Consider the following 14,383-nt stretch of genomic DNA (forward strand, 5'->3'; position numbering starts at 1 on the left):
AGCCAGCATTTGACACAAACAACTCTCCCAAGACTCACAAATTGGGCTGCTCTACTTTAAATATTCTTTTTGCTTATTTCCTTCACTAATGTAGAGTTTTCCCCAAGAGGAAGAACACCCTAATTGCCCCCGTAGGAACCTTTGTTAACTGTTATCTTCTCTTTGCCGTAGTTACCTCCGCTACTTGTATCTGAATTGTAGCAAATATAGATTTCTCTAGCCCTGTTTTAAAAATAATCCCTCTACTATACTTTTACTTCCCTGTCTCCCCCAACCCAACTAAAACTGGAAAAACAACCTTATCCTTAACATGTATAATTTGTTACCTCTGTGCTTAATCTCTCAAACTATGAGTTTTATCATAAAAACCCACAAGCAGCCCAAATCTTCATTCATGGCATATCCTTCTCTAATCTTTCCAGCACTACCAATCATGCTAATCATCATTCTTCTCCTCTGGACTGTATCCATCTGCATCTTCACCAATTTCATCACACAGTGCCTCGAAGGCACCAAACTCTTTCTCCTATCCCCTGTAGCTTTAGCATATCAGTCTATAGAGTCCCAAACTATTCATACTTGGTCTTCAGGGAGTTAAACAACTCCCACAATGAAAAAAAGGGAATGTGAACTTGGAATGATAAATGATTTTATGATACACTTTGATTTGCTTGGGTATCTATTTTATTCAGGGGGCTACAATGAAGAAATGGAGTTTAACTGAAGTAGGCTAACATACCAATGATCCTTTGCAGTGCTGATAAAAACCCCTGCTCCTACATGGAAAGGAAAACTAACAACAACAACAAAAAAACGAACAAGGTGACAATAGGCAAAATCTGCTCATCTTCACCAGATAACTACATTCTTACACCAAAATCATGCTTGCTAATTGATGAACTGGGTCTCAAGGACACCTGGATTTGACAGTCCACAGCTGCAATAGTCAATGTAGTTCACATCGTTTCATTGCACATGAAGCTCATGTACTAACCATAATTCATATCCCACTTCTTCCTCTGCATTTCCCCACACCATCCATTTCTTAAAGCAGCCATATAAGTTGCTCTCCCAGCTCAGCCCTAAAACAGAATCCTTTTTTGGTGCTGCTCCCCCATTAAATCAACCTGAACTCAATAAACTTAGTCTGCACCCCCTTTTTACATCTGTTTATTTTATTTAAACACAAAACAAAAACAATACATTGAATCAACAAAACCAAAATTGGTTTTTTGAGTATTTCTTTAATGTTCATAAATCTTTGGTAGACAGAAAAAGAAATAAAGAGATAAGATAAAAATAACCAAAATCAGAAATGAGAAGGGGGACTTTACTACTGATACTGCTGAAATAAAAAGGACTATGTACAACTGTATTCCAATACATGATATAATCTAGATGAAATGGACAAATTCTTAGAAACACCCGAACTGCATACATTGACTCAAGAAAAAATAGAAGACCTGAATAAAACAATTCTTAGTAAAGAGATTGATTCATTAATCAACCACCTTTCAACAAAGAAAACCTCAGGATCAGATGGCTTCTTAGGGAAATTATAACATTTCAGAAAGAATTACTTGCAATTCAGCTCAAACTTTTCCAAAAATTGAAAAGGATGGAAACTCCCTACTTAATTTTTTTTAGCCTATAATCACCCTCGTACTAAAGCCAGATAAAGATACCACAAGAAAATAAAACTACAAAATAATATCTCTTATGGATATAGATGAAGCAATTCTCAACAAAATACTAACAAACGAAACCCAACTGCATATTAAAACTACTTTACACCATGATCAAGTGGGATTTATTCCTGGTTTGCAAGGTTGGTTCAAATAATGTGATAATCAAATAATGTGCAACACCACATTAATAGGATGAAGCAGAAAAATTACATGATCATTTCAATTAACACAATAAAAACATTTGACAAAATGAAGCATGCTTTTCTGATAAGAACATTTGGAACAATTGGAATAGAAAGAAACTTCAACATGATAAAGGGGATATATGTAAAGGCCACAGCTAATATCCTCCTTAACTGTGAAAGATGAAAGCTTTCCCCAAGACAAATTATTTCATTACCACCATTGTTATTCAACATTTTACTGGAAGATTTTGTCAGAGCAATTAGACAAGAAAAAGAAATTTTAAAAAATCCAAAGTAGTAAGTAAAGAGTTAAAACTTCCTTATTTGTAAATGATATGGTCCCATATACAGAAAATCCTGAAAAATCCACAGCCAATCTGCTAGTGTTAATAAATGAATACAAAAAAAAATGGTGGGGTACAATAGCAACACCCTAAATTCAATAGCAATTCTACACAAAAGCAATGAAGAATCAGAAGAAGAAATCCAGAAAAAATATATATTTCCTGTAGCAACTAAAAGAATCACATATCTAGGAATAATTCTAACTGTCGATGTAGAGGAATTGTACACAGGAAACTAGAAGACACCGCTCAAGTAAGACAAAGAAGATGTGAATAAATGGAAGGATATTCTATATTCATGTATTGGAATACTAAATATTGTTAAGCTGTTAATCCTACCTAAAGCAATTTATAGATCCAATGCAGTCCCAATTGAAATTCCAACTTTCAGAAATGGAAAAATCCAATCATCAAAATTTATGGAAGAGTAAAGAATCCAAAATTGCAGAAGTCATCTTGAAATAGAAGATTGAAATTGGATCACTTACCCTTTGTGATCTTAAAAATTCTTAAAAACTCACACACAGTGGTCAAAACAGTATAGTACTGGCAGAAGAGCAGACATATAGATCAATAGAATGGAATTGAGTATTCAGAAATCAATCCTTACTTTTAAGGCAAACTGATTTTTGACAAGATGACAAAGATGACTCAATTTCAAAAGATTAGTCACTTCAGCAAATGGTGCTGGTCAACTGTATCTCCATTTGCAAAAAGAAATAGAGGAAGGACCCTTATCTCACAGCATATACATAATAAAAAATGGATCAAATACCTAAATATGTAGAATTTTCTAATTCTTAGAAGTAAACATAGGAAGGCATATTCTGGGCACTATGTTAGGCAATGTTTTATTAGACTTTACACTCAATGTCTAAGCAACAAAAGAAAAAATAGTTAAATGAGACCTCATCAAAATTAAAATCTTTTGCACATCAAAGGGGTTTATCCTGATATTAAAACTACAACTTACAAAATGGGAGAAAATATATGCAAACCACATATCTAATAAAGATTTCATATCCAGAATTTATAAAGAAATACTTCAAATTAACAAAAGACAAACTACCCAATTTAAAAATGGACAAAAGACTTGAATAGACAAGTGCCCAAGGAATATATACAAATGGCAAGAGCAAACATGAAAATATGTCTAACATCATTAACCATCTGGGAAATTCAAATCAGAATCACAATAAGATACAATCCCACACTCATTACAATGGTAGATGTTAAGTAAAATGGGAAACAACAACTGTTTGAGATGTTGCAGAGAGTAGGAATACTCATTTCTGTAGTTGACGATGTAAATTGGTGCAGACTCTGTGAAAGTTTGGCACTTAATCAGAAATTGAAATATATCACCATCCAATGACTATCTTACTATGAGGTTTATACCCAAAATAATTAAAAGCAAGGACTTGACCAGATATTTGTACACTAATGTTCTAAGCGCAATATTCACAATTGCCAAGAGATGGAAGCAACCCTAGTGTCCTCCAACTGATGAATGGATAAATAAAATATGGCATATACAATCAACAGAGTATCATTAAGCTGAAAAGACATGAAGTTTTGATTCATGAACAGCATAGATGAAACTTGAAGACATTATGTATTGTGAAATAAATCAGAAACAAAAGGAGAAATAATGTGTGATCTCACAGATTTGAAACAATTAAGAATAAGCAAACTCATTGAGTCAGAATGTAGATTATAGGATATCAGGGGACTGGGAAGGGGTAGGAATTAGGAAATTAAGGCAAAAAATGTACAGGGTCCCTATTTGGATTGATGGAGCTGTTTTGATATTGGTGATTGTAGCACAATATTATGAATGCAATTAACAGCACTGAAATAAATACATGCATTTATTAAAAGGGGAAAGGTTGAATTGCATATATAATAACAGAATAAGAATTTCAAAAGTAATCCATGAAACTGCACTACACAGTGAACTTTAATTTAAACCATGAACTTTATTTTTAATTGTGAAAACACAATTATAATGTGCTACCATCAATTGTAACAAACGTTCCACAATAATGCAAGGTATAATGTTGTGGTAGTGTATGGAAGTCCTGTATTTTATGTATGATTTTTCTGTAAACACACCTTTTCTAATAAAGAAGAAAAAATTTTAAAAAGTGGAAGATAAGTTTACACCGTAACAAGACAAATGGAATGTAGAAACTTCACACATTTAATTGCTGTGCTTCTCCCGGGAACACAAACAATAGAGAAACTCTTGTTTAAGAAAAGAGTATTTTACGGTTTAGTGTAGCATTATATACCCTTAACTCAACTAAAACAATCTATAACAAAAAGTAGCAGAACAATTTCTGGAATTGAACCATCCCTTATAATGGTGATGAAGGAAAATTATCCATTGTTGTCTTGTAGAAACACCATGATGGCACCAATGAATGGTGCTGCATTCCCATGATGGTCTAGATGGTGCAATGGTGCATTCCAGCATTGAGGTTGAGAAATTATACTCTCAGAAGCTAGTAGCTCACAGAAGCAATGTAATTTTGTGATTTTGAGGATATTCTATAGGATAAAATATATTCCATAATAGCAAATGAGTGCAACAAAAGCTCATGTCCTTGAAATTCTTTTCTGCAATATTAGGATAATAAGAGAAATTACTCGTAAGATTGGGGATAAAAGTAATTGAACTGGTCCATATAAAGTGGTCAGTGGATTGTATTATATAAATTTTCCTAATTTTGAGGAGTTAGTAGTTTACAAGTACAAAGGAAAGATGGTTATTTGTCCCTTGGGCTTTCTCAATTTGAAATTATGCTCCGAAGTATCCTGTACAATTTGATTATATTGTGAGAGCGGAAGGAAAAAAGCAATTGTGGGAAGACTTTTTTTTTTTTACTATATTTAATGACCTATGAAGCCAATTTTACCTATCTGAAAGTTGTAACTGGAACATTAACCATATAAAAAAAATAAATAATTTGGGGTAATCTACCCATTTACTTTTTTTTAAGCAAATCAATTTTATTTTTACATATTAATAGAGCATAAAACCATCCAAAGTGTACAATTAATGGTATTCAGTGTAATTGCATAGCTATGCATTCATCACTTCAAACACTCCTAGAACACTTTCATTATTCCAAAAATAATAATAAGCAACAAATAAAATAACCAACTCTCAATCTCTCTATGATTAGCTTTGATCCTTTTTCCTTCTATCTAGTATATTTGTAGGTATATTTAAAAAAACACAGTCTTATATATGGAATATCATCCATATTTTCATTATACAAGTGGTTTAACTAGCTTATACATTCCCATATTACAGTTAGGTTTCCATCTGGTAATATATATGATCCAAAATTTTCCCTTTCCATGACAGTCATACCCGTATAATAGCTCTGCTAGGACAAACAATATGCTGTGCTTCCACCATTTCTACTCATTTCCAAATATTTAGAATTACTTTACCAACTCTGTACAGATAAACACTCAGCCTTCCATTATCTGCCCTCCTAATTTCTGGTGACCTATATTGTGATTATAAATTTAATGAGTTTACATTTTATATTTAGTTCATAAAAGTGTAATCATACAATATCATACAATATTTGTCCTTCACTCAACTTATTGCTTTCCAGGTTCATCCATGCTGTCATATGCTTCATGGCTTCATTTCCTCTTACCACTATATGATTGTCCATCTTGTGTAAAAATCAAAATTTTTTCACCCATTCATCAGTTGATGGACACCTGGATTGATTCCAACTTTTGGAAATCATGTATAATGCCGCTAAAAACATCAGAGCACAGATGTTGTTCATGTCACTGCTGTCAATTCTTCTGGGTATATACCTAATTAAGGTATCACCATGTCACATGGTAAGTCTAAATTCAGCTTTTGTAAGAACTAGTAAAGAGTCCTCTGTAGTGATTGTATCATTCTACATTCCTACCAAGAGTAAATAAGTGTTCCTATATCTTCCACATCCTCTCCAACATTTACAATTTTCTGACTATTTGAAAGTGGCCAGACTAAGAGGTGTGAAATGGTATCTCATTGTAGCTTTGAATTGAATTTCCCTAATCACTAATGATACTGAACATATTTTCATGTCTTTCTTTGCCATTTGTATTTCTTCTGTGGACAATTATGGGTAGAAAGTACTTTTATAATTGAGATGTATGATCACTTTATATATCATGGATATAAAACCCTTATCACATATGTTATTGTCAAATGTATTATTTCACTGAGTCAGCTGCTTTTTTCCCATTTTGACAAAATCCTTTGAGATATAAAAGTGTTTAAATTTGAGGAAATGTCATTTATCTATTTTCTCTTTTCTTGTTCATGCTTTGAGTGTAAGGTTTAAGAAACAACTGCCTACCATAAGATCTTGAGGATGTTTTGTTATATTTTCTTCCAGGAATTTTACAGTTGTTGCTTTTATATTTAGGTCCTGGATCCAATTTGAGTTAATTTTTGTATAGAGTGTGAGATAGTGTCCTCTTTCCTTCTTTTGGATAACACTGTCCAGTTCTCCCAGGACTATTTGCTGAATAGACAGTTCTGGCCTAGCTGGGATGGGTTGATAGCATTGTCAAAAATTATGTGGCAATAGAAGTGAGTGTTTATTTCTGAGTTCTTGATTTTTGTTCCATTTGTCAACTTTCTCTCTTTATGTCAGTACCATGCTGTTTTTACCACTGTAGTTACCTAATATGCTTTAATGTCCCAGAAGTGAGAGACCTCCATCTTTGTTCTTGTTTTTAAAGGTATTTTTGGTTATTTGGGGCCCTTTAATTCCCAAGTATATTTGATAATTGTTTATTCCATTTCTTAAAAACAGGCACTTGAGATGTTTTTTAATATTTTAAAACATTATCTTTTTTTTAAAGATACAGGGATCACACAAAATGTTACATTAAGAATATGAGGTTCCCCTATACCCTACTCCCTACACAGCCCACACCTCCCACATTGACAACGTCTTTCATTAGAGTGGTATATTCATTGCATTTGATGAGTATATTTTGGAGTATTTCTATACAGCATGGATTATCCTTATGTTGTAGTTTACACTCTCTCCCAGTTTTCAGTGGGTTATGGCAGGATATATAGTGTCCTGAATCCGTTCCTGCAATTTCATTGAGGACAACAGCAAGTCCCAAAAATGCCCCAATATTACACCTCTTTTTCCCTCTTCCTCCCTTCAGCAAATTTCATGGCCACTGTCTCCAAATTGATAATATAATTTCTTCCATTGCTGGACTCACAATAGTTCTATAATAGAATACCAGTAAATCCACTCTAATCCATATTTTATTTCTCCATCCTGAAGTCAATGGGATAGTGGTGTCCATTCTACTTCCAAATTGAGAGGGCTTAGATCCCACATGGCTGATGGATGGAATGCTCCTGCTTGCAGCTATAGACTCTCTTAGTTCCCTGGTGTGGTGGTTGACCATACTCATACCTCTGTTAGCTGACCTGAATAAGCTAATGAACTAGAGAGTAGGTGTTGCAACTCTGCTGAGGCTCAGGACCCAGATGGCACATAGACAGTCCAAAGATTCAAGTCTCCTGACCATACATGAATCCTAGCACCAACCACGGGTTCAGTAAAAGCAACAGAAGAGGCAAGCATAGAAAGGTTATATCTGAGTCCAACTCCATCATACTCTGGAGCACAAATTCCAAAATATGGCCCACTGGCAAAGCACTGAACTCCAGAGCCATCTGTCATGACCATAGGACCTGGGTGTCTCTTTAGCCCTCAGGAGCACCACTTTGGGGATAACTGACATCTCAATGACATTTATTCTTCCAATCCATGAACCCAAGTGTCCTTTCATCTATTTAAGACTTCTTCAGGTTCTTTAAACAATGTTTTTTAGTTATCTGAACACAGATCTTTTATGTCCTTGGCTAATTTAATTCCTAAATATTAGATTTTTTATTTTCTATTAAACTGAATTTTTTCCTGATTTCCTCCTCAGATTGCACAGCAGTAATGTATAGAAATTCTTTTGGTTTTTGAATATTTCACCACTTTGCTGAATTTGTCTATTAGTCTCACAGCTTCATTGTGAAGTTTTCAAGAGATTCTACATATATAATCGTATCATCAGTGAATAGTGGAAGTTTTGCTTGTTCCCTTCTTATTTGGGTGTCTTATATTTCTTTATCTACCCTAATTGCACTAGGTAAAACATCTATCACAATAATGAATACCATGGTGATAGTGGTGATCCTTGTATTGTTCCTGATTTCAGTGGAAAGCTTTCAGTCTTTCACCATTTAATACAATGCTAGCTGTAGGTTTTTTATACATGGACTTTACAATATTGAGAAAATTTCCTTCTATTACTATCTTTTTGAGTATTTTTATCTAGAAAGGGTGCTGAATTTTTTCGAATGCCTATTCTGCATTAATTGAAAGAATTCTGTGACTTTTCTTCTTCAGTTTATCTCTGTGATTTATTACACTAGTGATTTAGTTGTATTGAACTTCCCTTGCATAACTGGGGTGAAATCCACTTGGTCATGGTGCTTAATTCTTTTAATGAGCTTTTGGATTCAGTTTGCAAGCATTTTGTTGAGGATTTTTGCATCTATATTCAGTGAAGCAGAAATAAATGAAATTGAGAATAACAACAAAAATTCTCTCTGAATTAACAAAACCAAGAGTAGATCTGAGGGAAGATAAACAAAATTAGCAAACCCTGAACTAGACTGACAAAGAAAAAAAATGGAAAATATTCAAATAAAAAATCAGGTATGAAAATGTGGATATCAGTACTGACCCCACAAAATAAATGCTTGTGGCCCCTATCTGGGGTGAGGCTGCAGATGAAGCTGCCATTGACTTTGCAGAATGTTTCTCCAGTAGGAACTAATTTCTGACTGTGAGTCGATGTCACTTATTCAGGAGGAAAGACGTGTCAGAAACTGATAAACCAAGATAATTTCAGAGAGGAAAAGGAACTTTGCCTGGGGAGCAGCCATTTGTCCTGAGACTGTCACAAATAAGAATACCTGGGATGCATTCACCTGGAAGGGGAAATAAACATTGAATCAGCATAGCAACTATTTCTGACATAAAATGATGAAAGAATGCAGGAACCAAAATAAGATTGTGCCCGCTCAAACAACAAATCATGGCACAACAGAATAGCCTGCATGTATAATGGTTTTTCCAAAGGACCTCAAGAGAAACCAACAAAACACATCAAACGATTCCAATATCACTTTACAAAGGCTGAAAAATATTTTCCTCTGACCTGTGTGTAAATATCTCTACCTCCCATAAAGTGCCAATCTATAAAAGATAATGAAGGAATTAGTCTGAGTCAGTCACAAACATTCAGTTGGATCCTTATTTCCATCTTGATTTAAATTTACATAATAAGCGTATCTCCTGAACTCAGTAGTAGACTCTATTATGTTTGTAGGGAGAGGACTGAGGCAGAGTTTATGGCTGAACCTAGAAGCCTCCCTTACCCACGCACTCTGCTAAGATAAGCACTTTTCTAAGAGAAATTGATGAGCAAGAGTGAGAAGTAGTGTAAATATGTGTAGTAATTCCTGGGTAAGAAGGGATATCATAACAAGAATGGGTAAGAACAAATTTCATTACGTGAATACATTCAGTGTGAACAAGAGTATTGGTTCAGAAAATGTGGGCATGATGGAGGGCTAGTCAGATTCTGATTTCCTGCATCTACCTTGCTGCATCTGGTTATTGAATATTGGACCTAATTCTCTCTAGATGAGTTGAGTTTCTGTGACACTTCAGATATAAGAGATATCAGATTCCCAGCTCTCTCCTTGCTTTAAGCAAAATGTTGACAAGGAAAAAAATATTCCTATTACAACCTGAAGAAGGTGATGGCTGTTTTTTAATACTCAGTTATCCCGTCTATGTGCATGAATACATATTCCAACATTCCCAAGAGATTTCATTCCAGAGACTCTCCTGTGACCAACACTTGAAAGTTTGATTCATTGAAGTATGTGGAGCTTTCAAAGGAACAACTGTATTCCCCTCCATCTGAAAGGTGGATATGATGGATCCTCAGGGCTACATGCCCTTTGGTGATATTGTCTTTTAAGAACTCAGTCCTCCCTCAGTACTCTGGCCTCTACTGCTCAATGTGATCCTGTAAGTCTTTATAATGATGCACCAGGACAAAAGGATGAACCTGGAACCATATCACCTCCATGTTTTGAGCATCCATCAATGGGCTGAGATGACAGGGCAACACAGTGTCTTCTCCTACCAAAGCAGTGACAGGTGCTTTTGGTCCTATCACATGGAATTGCTCCAGTGGATAGCTAAGAAAAAGATGAGATCAACACCTTGACTGTGGCAGGAATGATTGTGAACACCTAATGAAAGAAGTCTTAGAATAGCTTAACTAAAATAATTATCTGTGGGCTGTAAGTAAATAGATCTAAAACAAAGGTACTCAATTATAGTGTTAAAATGTCTTAATAATAAAACACAATTCCAATAAGCAACAATAATATAATCATAAGTGAATTTGTATTTCACTACTTACCTAGGATTTGAATTCAAATTCTTATAAATTACTCTATTTAAGTCTCATAAATACGCTATTATTACAGATTATTTTCCTGATTTTAAAGATGATGAATTTGAATCAGAGAGAAATTTAATAAGTTGCTCAAAATTACATAAAAAAGAAAGGCACAAAATGAAAATGAAAATATTGGAAATGAAATATTTCCTTGTCTTAAAGAAATACAGTATGCTATATTGCATTACAAATAAAGAATAACATTTACTGAAATAGAATATAAAATTATTGAAAATATTATTGATATTAAGGAAAACATAGAACTCTAGTTATAACATTTTCCCAATTTAGAAAAGGAATGTAAGTTCATATATGTAACATAGATATGCTTAAACAAACCTATAGGTTATTAATGAGTATAGGCTTTATGAATGAATATAGTGTTGCCTTACAATGCTTTCATAGACAAGCAACCTCCATATGTAGACTTTTTTTAATGTGCAATACCCAAGCTTCATATTTTATTCTTTCTTCTTATAAATATGGCAGGCAAGAAAGTTACTATGTGATAAGCATTTTCCCACTTGTGCTAACTGAATTTCTTTGTATCTGATTCCGTGATTCCAACACCTTCTATATAGATAGAAGGCATCCACTGCTTTGAAAGGGGATGCACTATAGCTCCAGAGGAATAATGACACAAACAAAAGCATCTGATCAAAGAGTAAGACACAAATATACAATTTTCTCTTTGCACATCCTGCTTTTCCCATCCATTGATCATAAATTCAAATAACTATCTCATCATTAGCCTATGTCAGGCTCTACTCTAGGAGTAAAGCAATGTCCTTCCTTTTTTGGCACAAGGTTCTAGTTTAATTTGTGAATATATAGATGAATATTTTGATGAGTATTTTATGAAGAAAAATAAAGTTGCATAAAATAGACTGGCAGGCAAGGATTTCATTGGTTAAAAACAAAACATAAATCTTATGATTTTCAGTGCTGGGCCACATTTAATGTGTATTGTCTTGGCACAGTCTGGGGAAGACGATGAAAGGGATCTGGTAGCTGGAAGAGAAGAAGCTTCCAGAGAAAGCTGAGACATTACAGAACAAGCTGCATGAACTGTGAGTATCAGAAATTGCTGTGGGACTGAATTCATACTTATAGATCATATTAACTTAAGGTTTTCTGGCCCCTCATCACTCCCAAGCCAGGGAATATTCTGTTATTTTTCTACAGGTTATTCCCTCTGTTGAAGATCAATACTCCATCAGTAATAATTTCTCCAGTGAGAGATGCTTATTTTTGTCAATCCTACACAGCTTTTCATATGAAAATCCTTTCTTATGATTCCCTTTAAAAATTGATGCCTGGAGAGTTAATACCCCATGACCTGGACAAGATGGGTCTGTTTAGAAATAGTGGGAGAGTGGAGGAATACATCTTATCTGTTAGATAAGAGGTGGTTTGTGGTGTAATTAACCTGGAATCTGTGTAAAACATGTAGTATATCAGCGATATTGCCACAGACTCGAGGAAGAAGGGATAGACAGAGTAGAAGTTTAGGTATCAGTGATCCTCTTCACTGGTGGAGACTTCCAAAAGTCCATGTTAAAGAACACCTTACCATGCACAGTCCTGTAAACTGGGGGGATAGGTAAGAGTTTTCTCACTATATGATAGAATGACATATACTTGAATCATGAAATTTTCTTGCTTTTATCCTCTCTGAAGAACCCTAGATACATAAAGGGCTTATGGAGCTATGGAACTATTTGGCTAAATCCCACAGAAATAATTGAGTTGTATAAAAATCCTCTCAACTAAAAAAAAATTTCATTACTTGAAACTACCTAAGAAATCTGACAGATATTAAGCCAACAGGTATCAGGAAAATGAAAAATGAATGGCAGATAAAAATGGGCAGGTCACATAATTTTGAAAATAATTATGCAACGAAAGCGTAAACATGAGTTGATATTAGTTTTAAAAGGTTAGTTTTATTTTTATGTTTTTAATGGAGATACTGGAGATAGAATCTGGGACCGTGTCCTTGTGAAGCAGGTGCTCAACACTAAGCCATGCCCTCTCCACAAAAGGTTAGTTTTAAAACATATCAATCACTTAAAAATTAACGCACAGAAATAGATATCCCAGGAACTAATGTTCACTTGGAGGAAAAAAATAGTCTTATTATTTCAGAAAAAGAAGTGGATGGCATAATAGCAAGTATTAATGCAGGCAGTCAAAGATATAGTATGTATAACTCCTTGTGTTAAGTCAGGAGTATTCTGAATTCTAAACATTCTCCCACCAATATTTGCATTAATTTTGTAATTCCTAAAGACAATAACATTTAAAATAAAAACTCATGGCAACAATGCTTTGCAAAAACATTAATTAAAAGTCATCAATGTAAAAATATTAAGACACTGAAATAAACATTTTATCCAACTAATCAAATGATACCATGGTTTCTATCACTTAAATGTAAGTGTTCCGAAAATTGGGATTCAGACTTACTCCTCTCTAACCTGATGGTACTCGGTGCATCCCACACCCCAGACGATGTTATTAAAAAAACAACTTGGAAATTTACTAAAGGTATAAAAGTAGCCAGGTTGGTCAATACTTATCTCCAATAAATTGGGAGATGCCAAATTTGCCATAGGATTAATGTAATTTACTTGTCTTCAACATGTTTTAGCAACCAGCTTAAAAATACAGAAATAATCACTTCAATTATTATGACTTGAAGAGTCTGATTAATTGTGGAATTGAACAGCAGCTGTTTAACGGATTATCATGGAAAGCAGAAGAAGTAAAAGGATAGCAAAGGAGACAGAAAAATGCTTACTTAGCACAAGTCACCATATGAGGAACCCCACTTTGTAGCTTCTTAAATGTACCTCCTTCCATCCTGCTGCCAACTCACTCCTTTAAAACTGAAACCAGGAAGCAGCTGTACTTTGCCCAAGCTATCACCATTAGACTGATCATTTAGTGTGCATATAATACCCATGGGTGTATAAGTAAATGATTTACAGGTTCTACTGTCTGTGGAGCCTGAGGACTCAAAGTGAAATGGTTAGGTTAAAGAATAAAGAAATAAAAGAAACAATGATTAACTTTAATAATACCCACCCACTAAATTTATGGTTTGAACCGTTACTAACTGAGGTGTTGGTGATAGGATATGCCAGACATCAAAAGACATTGGTCCTATGCTCAAAATTTTCATATACTCTTTCCTTTAAATCCCCTTGAGATGAAGAAAGAAGTAGTCGCTCTCCAATGAAATCAAACATGAGGTCCCTCCACTTGTCTCACTCTTCTCAAGGCTGAATCCAGCTTTCATATTTGGTAATCACAGAAACTAGTGACTAATACACCATAGTTGAATGTCACTTTCACTAGATCTCTGAACCTCTAGAAATGCCCTCAAGGACCAGAATAGTTAAGAGCTAAGTATATTCAGAGATTTTCCAGGCATGATCAGGGGAAATTTGGGCAGAGTTCTGAACCTTGGATCCCATATTTGAGCATTGAATTTCCCCAGAAGATTTTAATAGACATCTGAATTTCAGTCTCATAGAATCTAGTCTTCACAGAAATGTCA

The 14,383-nt window shown here is 34.4% G+C and overlaps 1 long non-coding RNA gene across 2 annotated transcripts in view; it reads right to left on the reverse strand.

The window, feature by feature from the left end:
• Positions 1–13,732, reverse strand: part of LOC101439711 (uncharacterized) — a 61,648-nt gene extending 47,916 nt beyond the window's left edge. For both annotated transcript variants that reach the window (XR_002797142.2, XR_188261.3), the window contains exon 1: positions 13,622–13,732. This is a non-coding gene — a long non-coding RNA (uncharacterized lncRNA). The remainder of the gene's footprint in view (positions 1–13,621) is intronic.
• Positions 13,733–14,383: the final 651 nt, after the last annotated feature.

Source organism: Dasypus novemcinctus, chromosome 30, assembly GCF_030445035.2.
Source record: "Dasypus novemcinctus isolate mDasNov1 chromosome 30, mDasNov1.1.hap2, whole genome shotgun sequence".
In the NCBI taxonomy this organism is placed as follows: domain Eukaryota; kingdom Metazoa; phylum Chordata; class Mammalia; order Cingulata; family Dasypodidae; genus Dasypus; species Dasypus novemcinctus.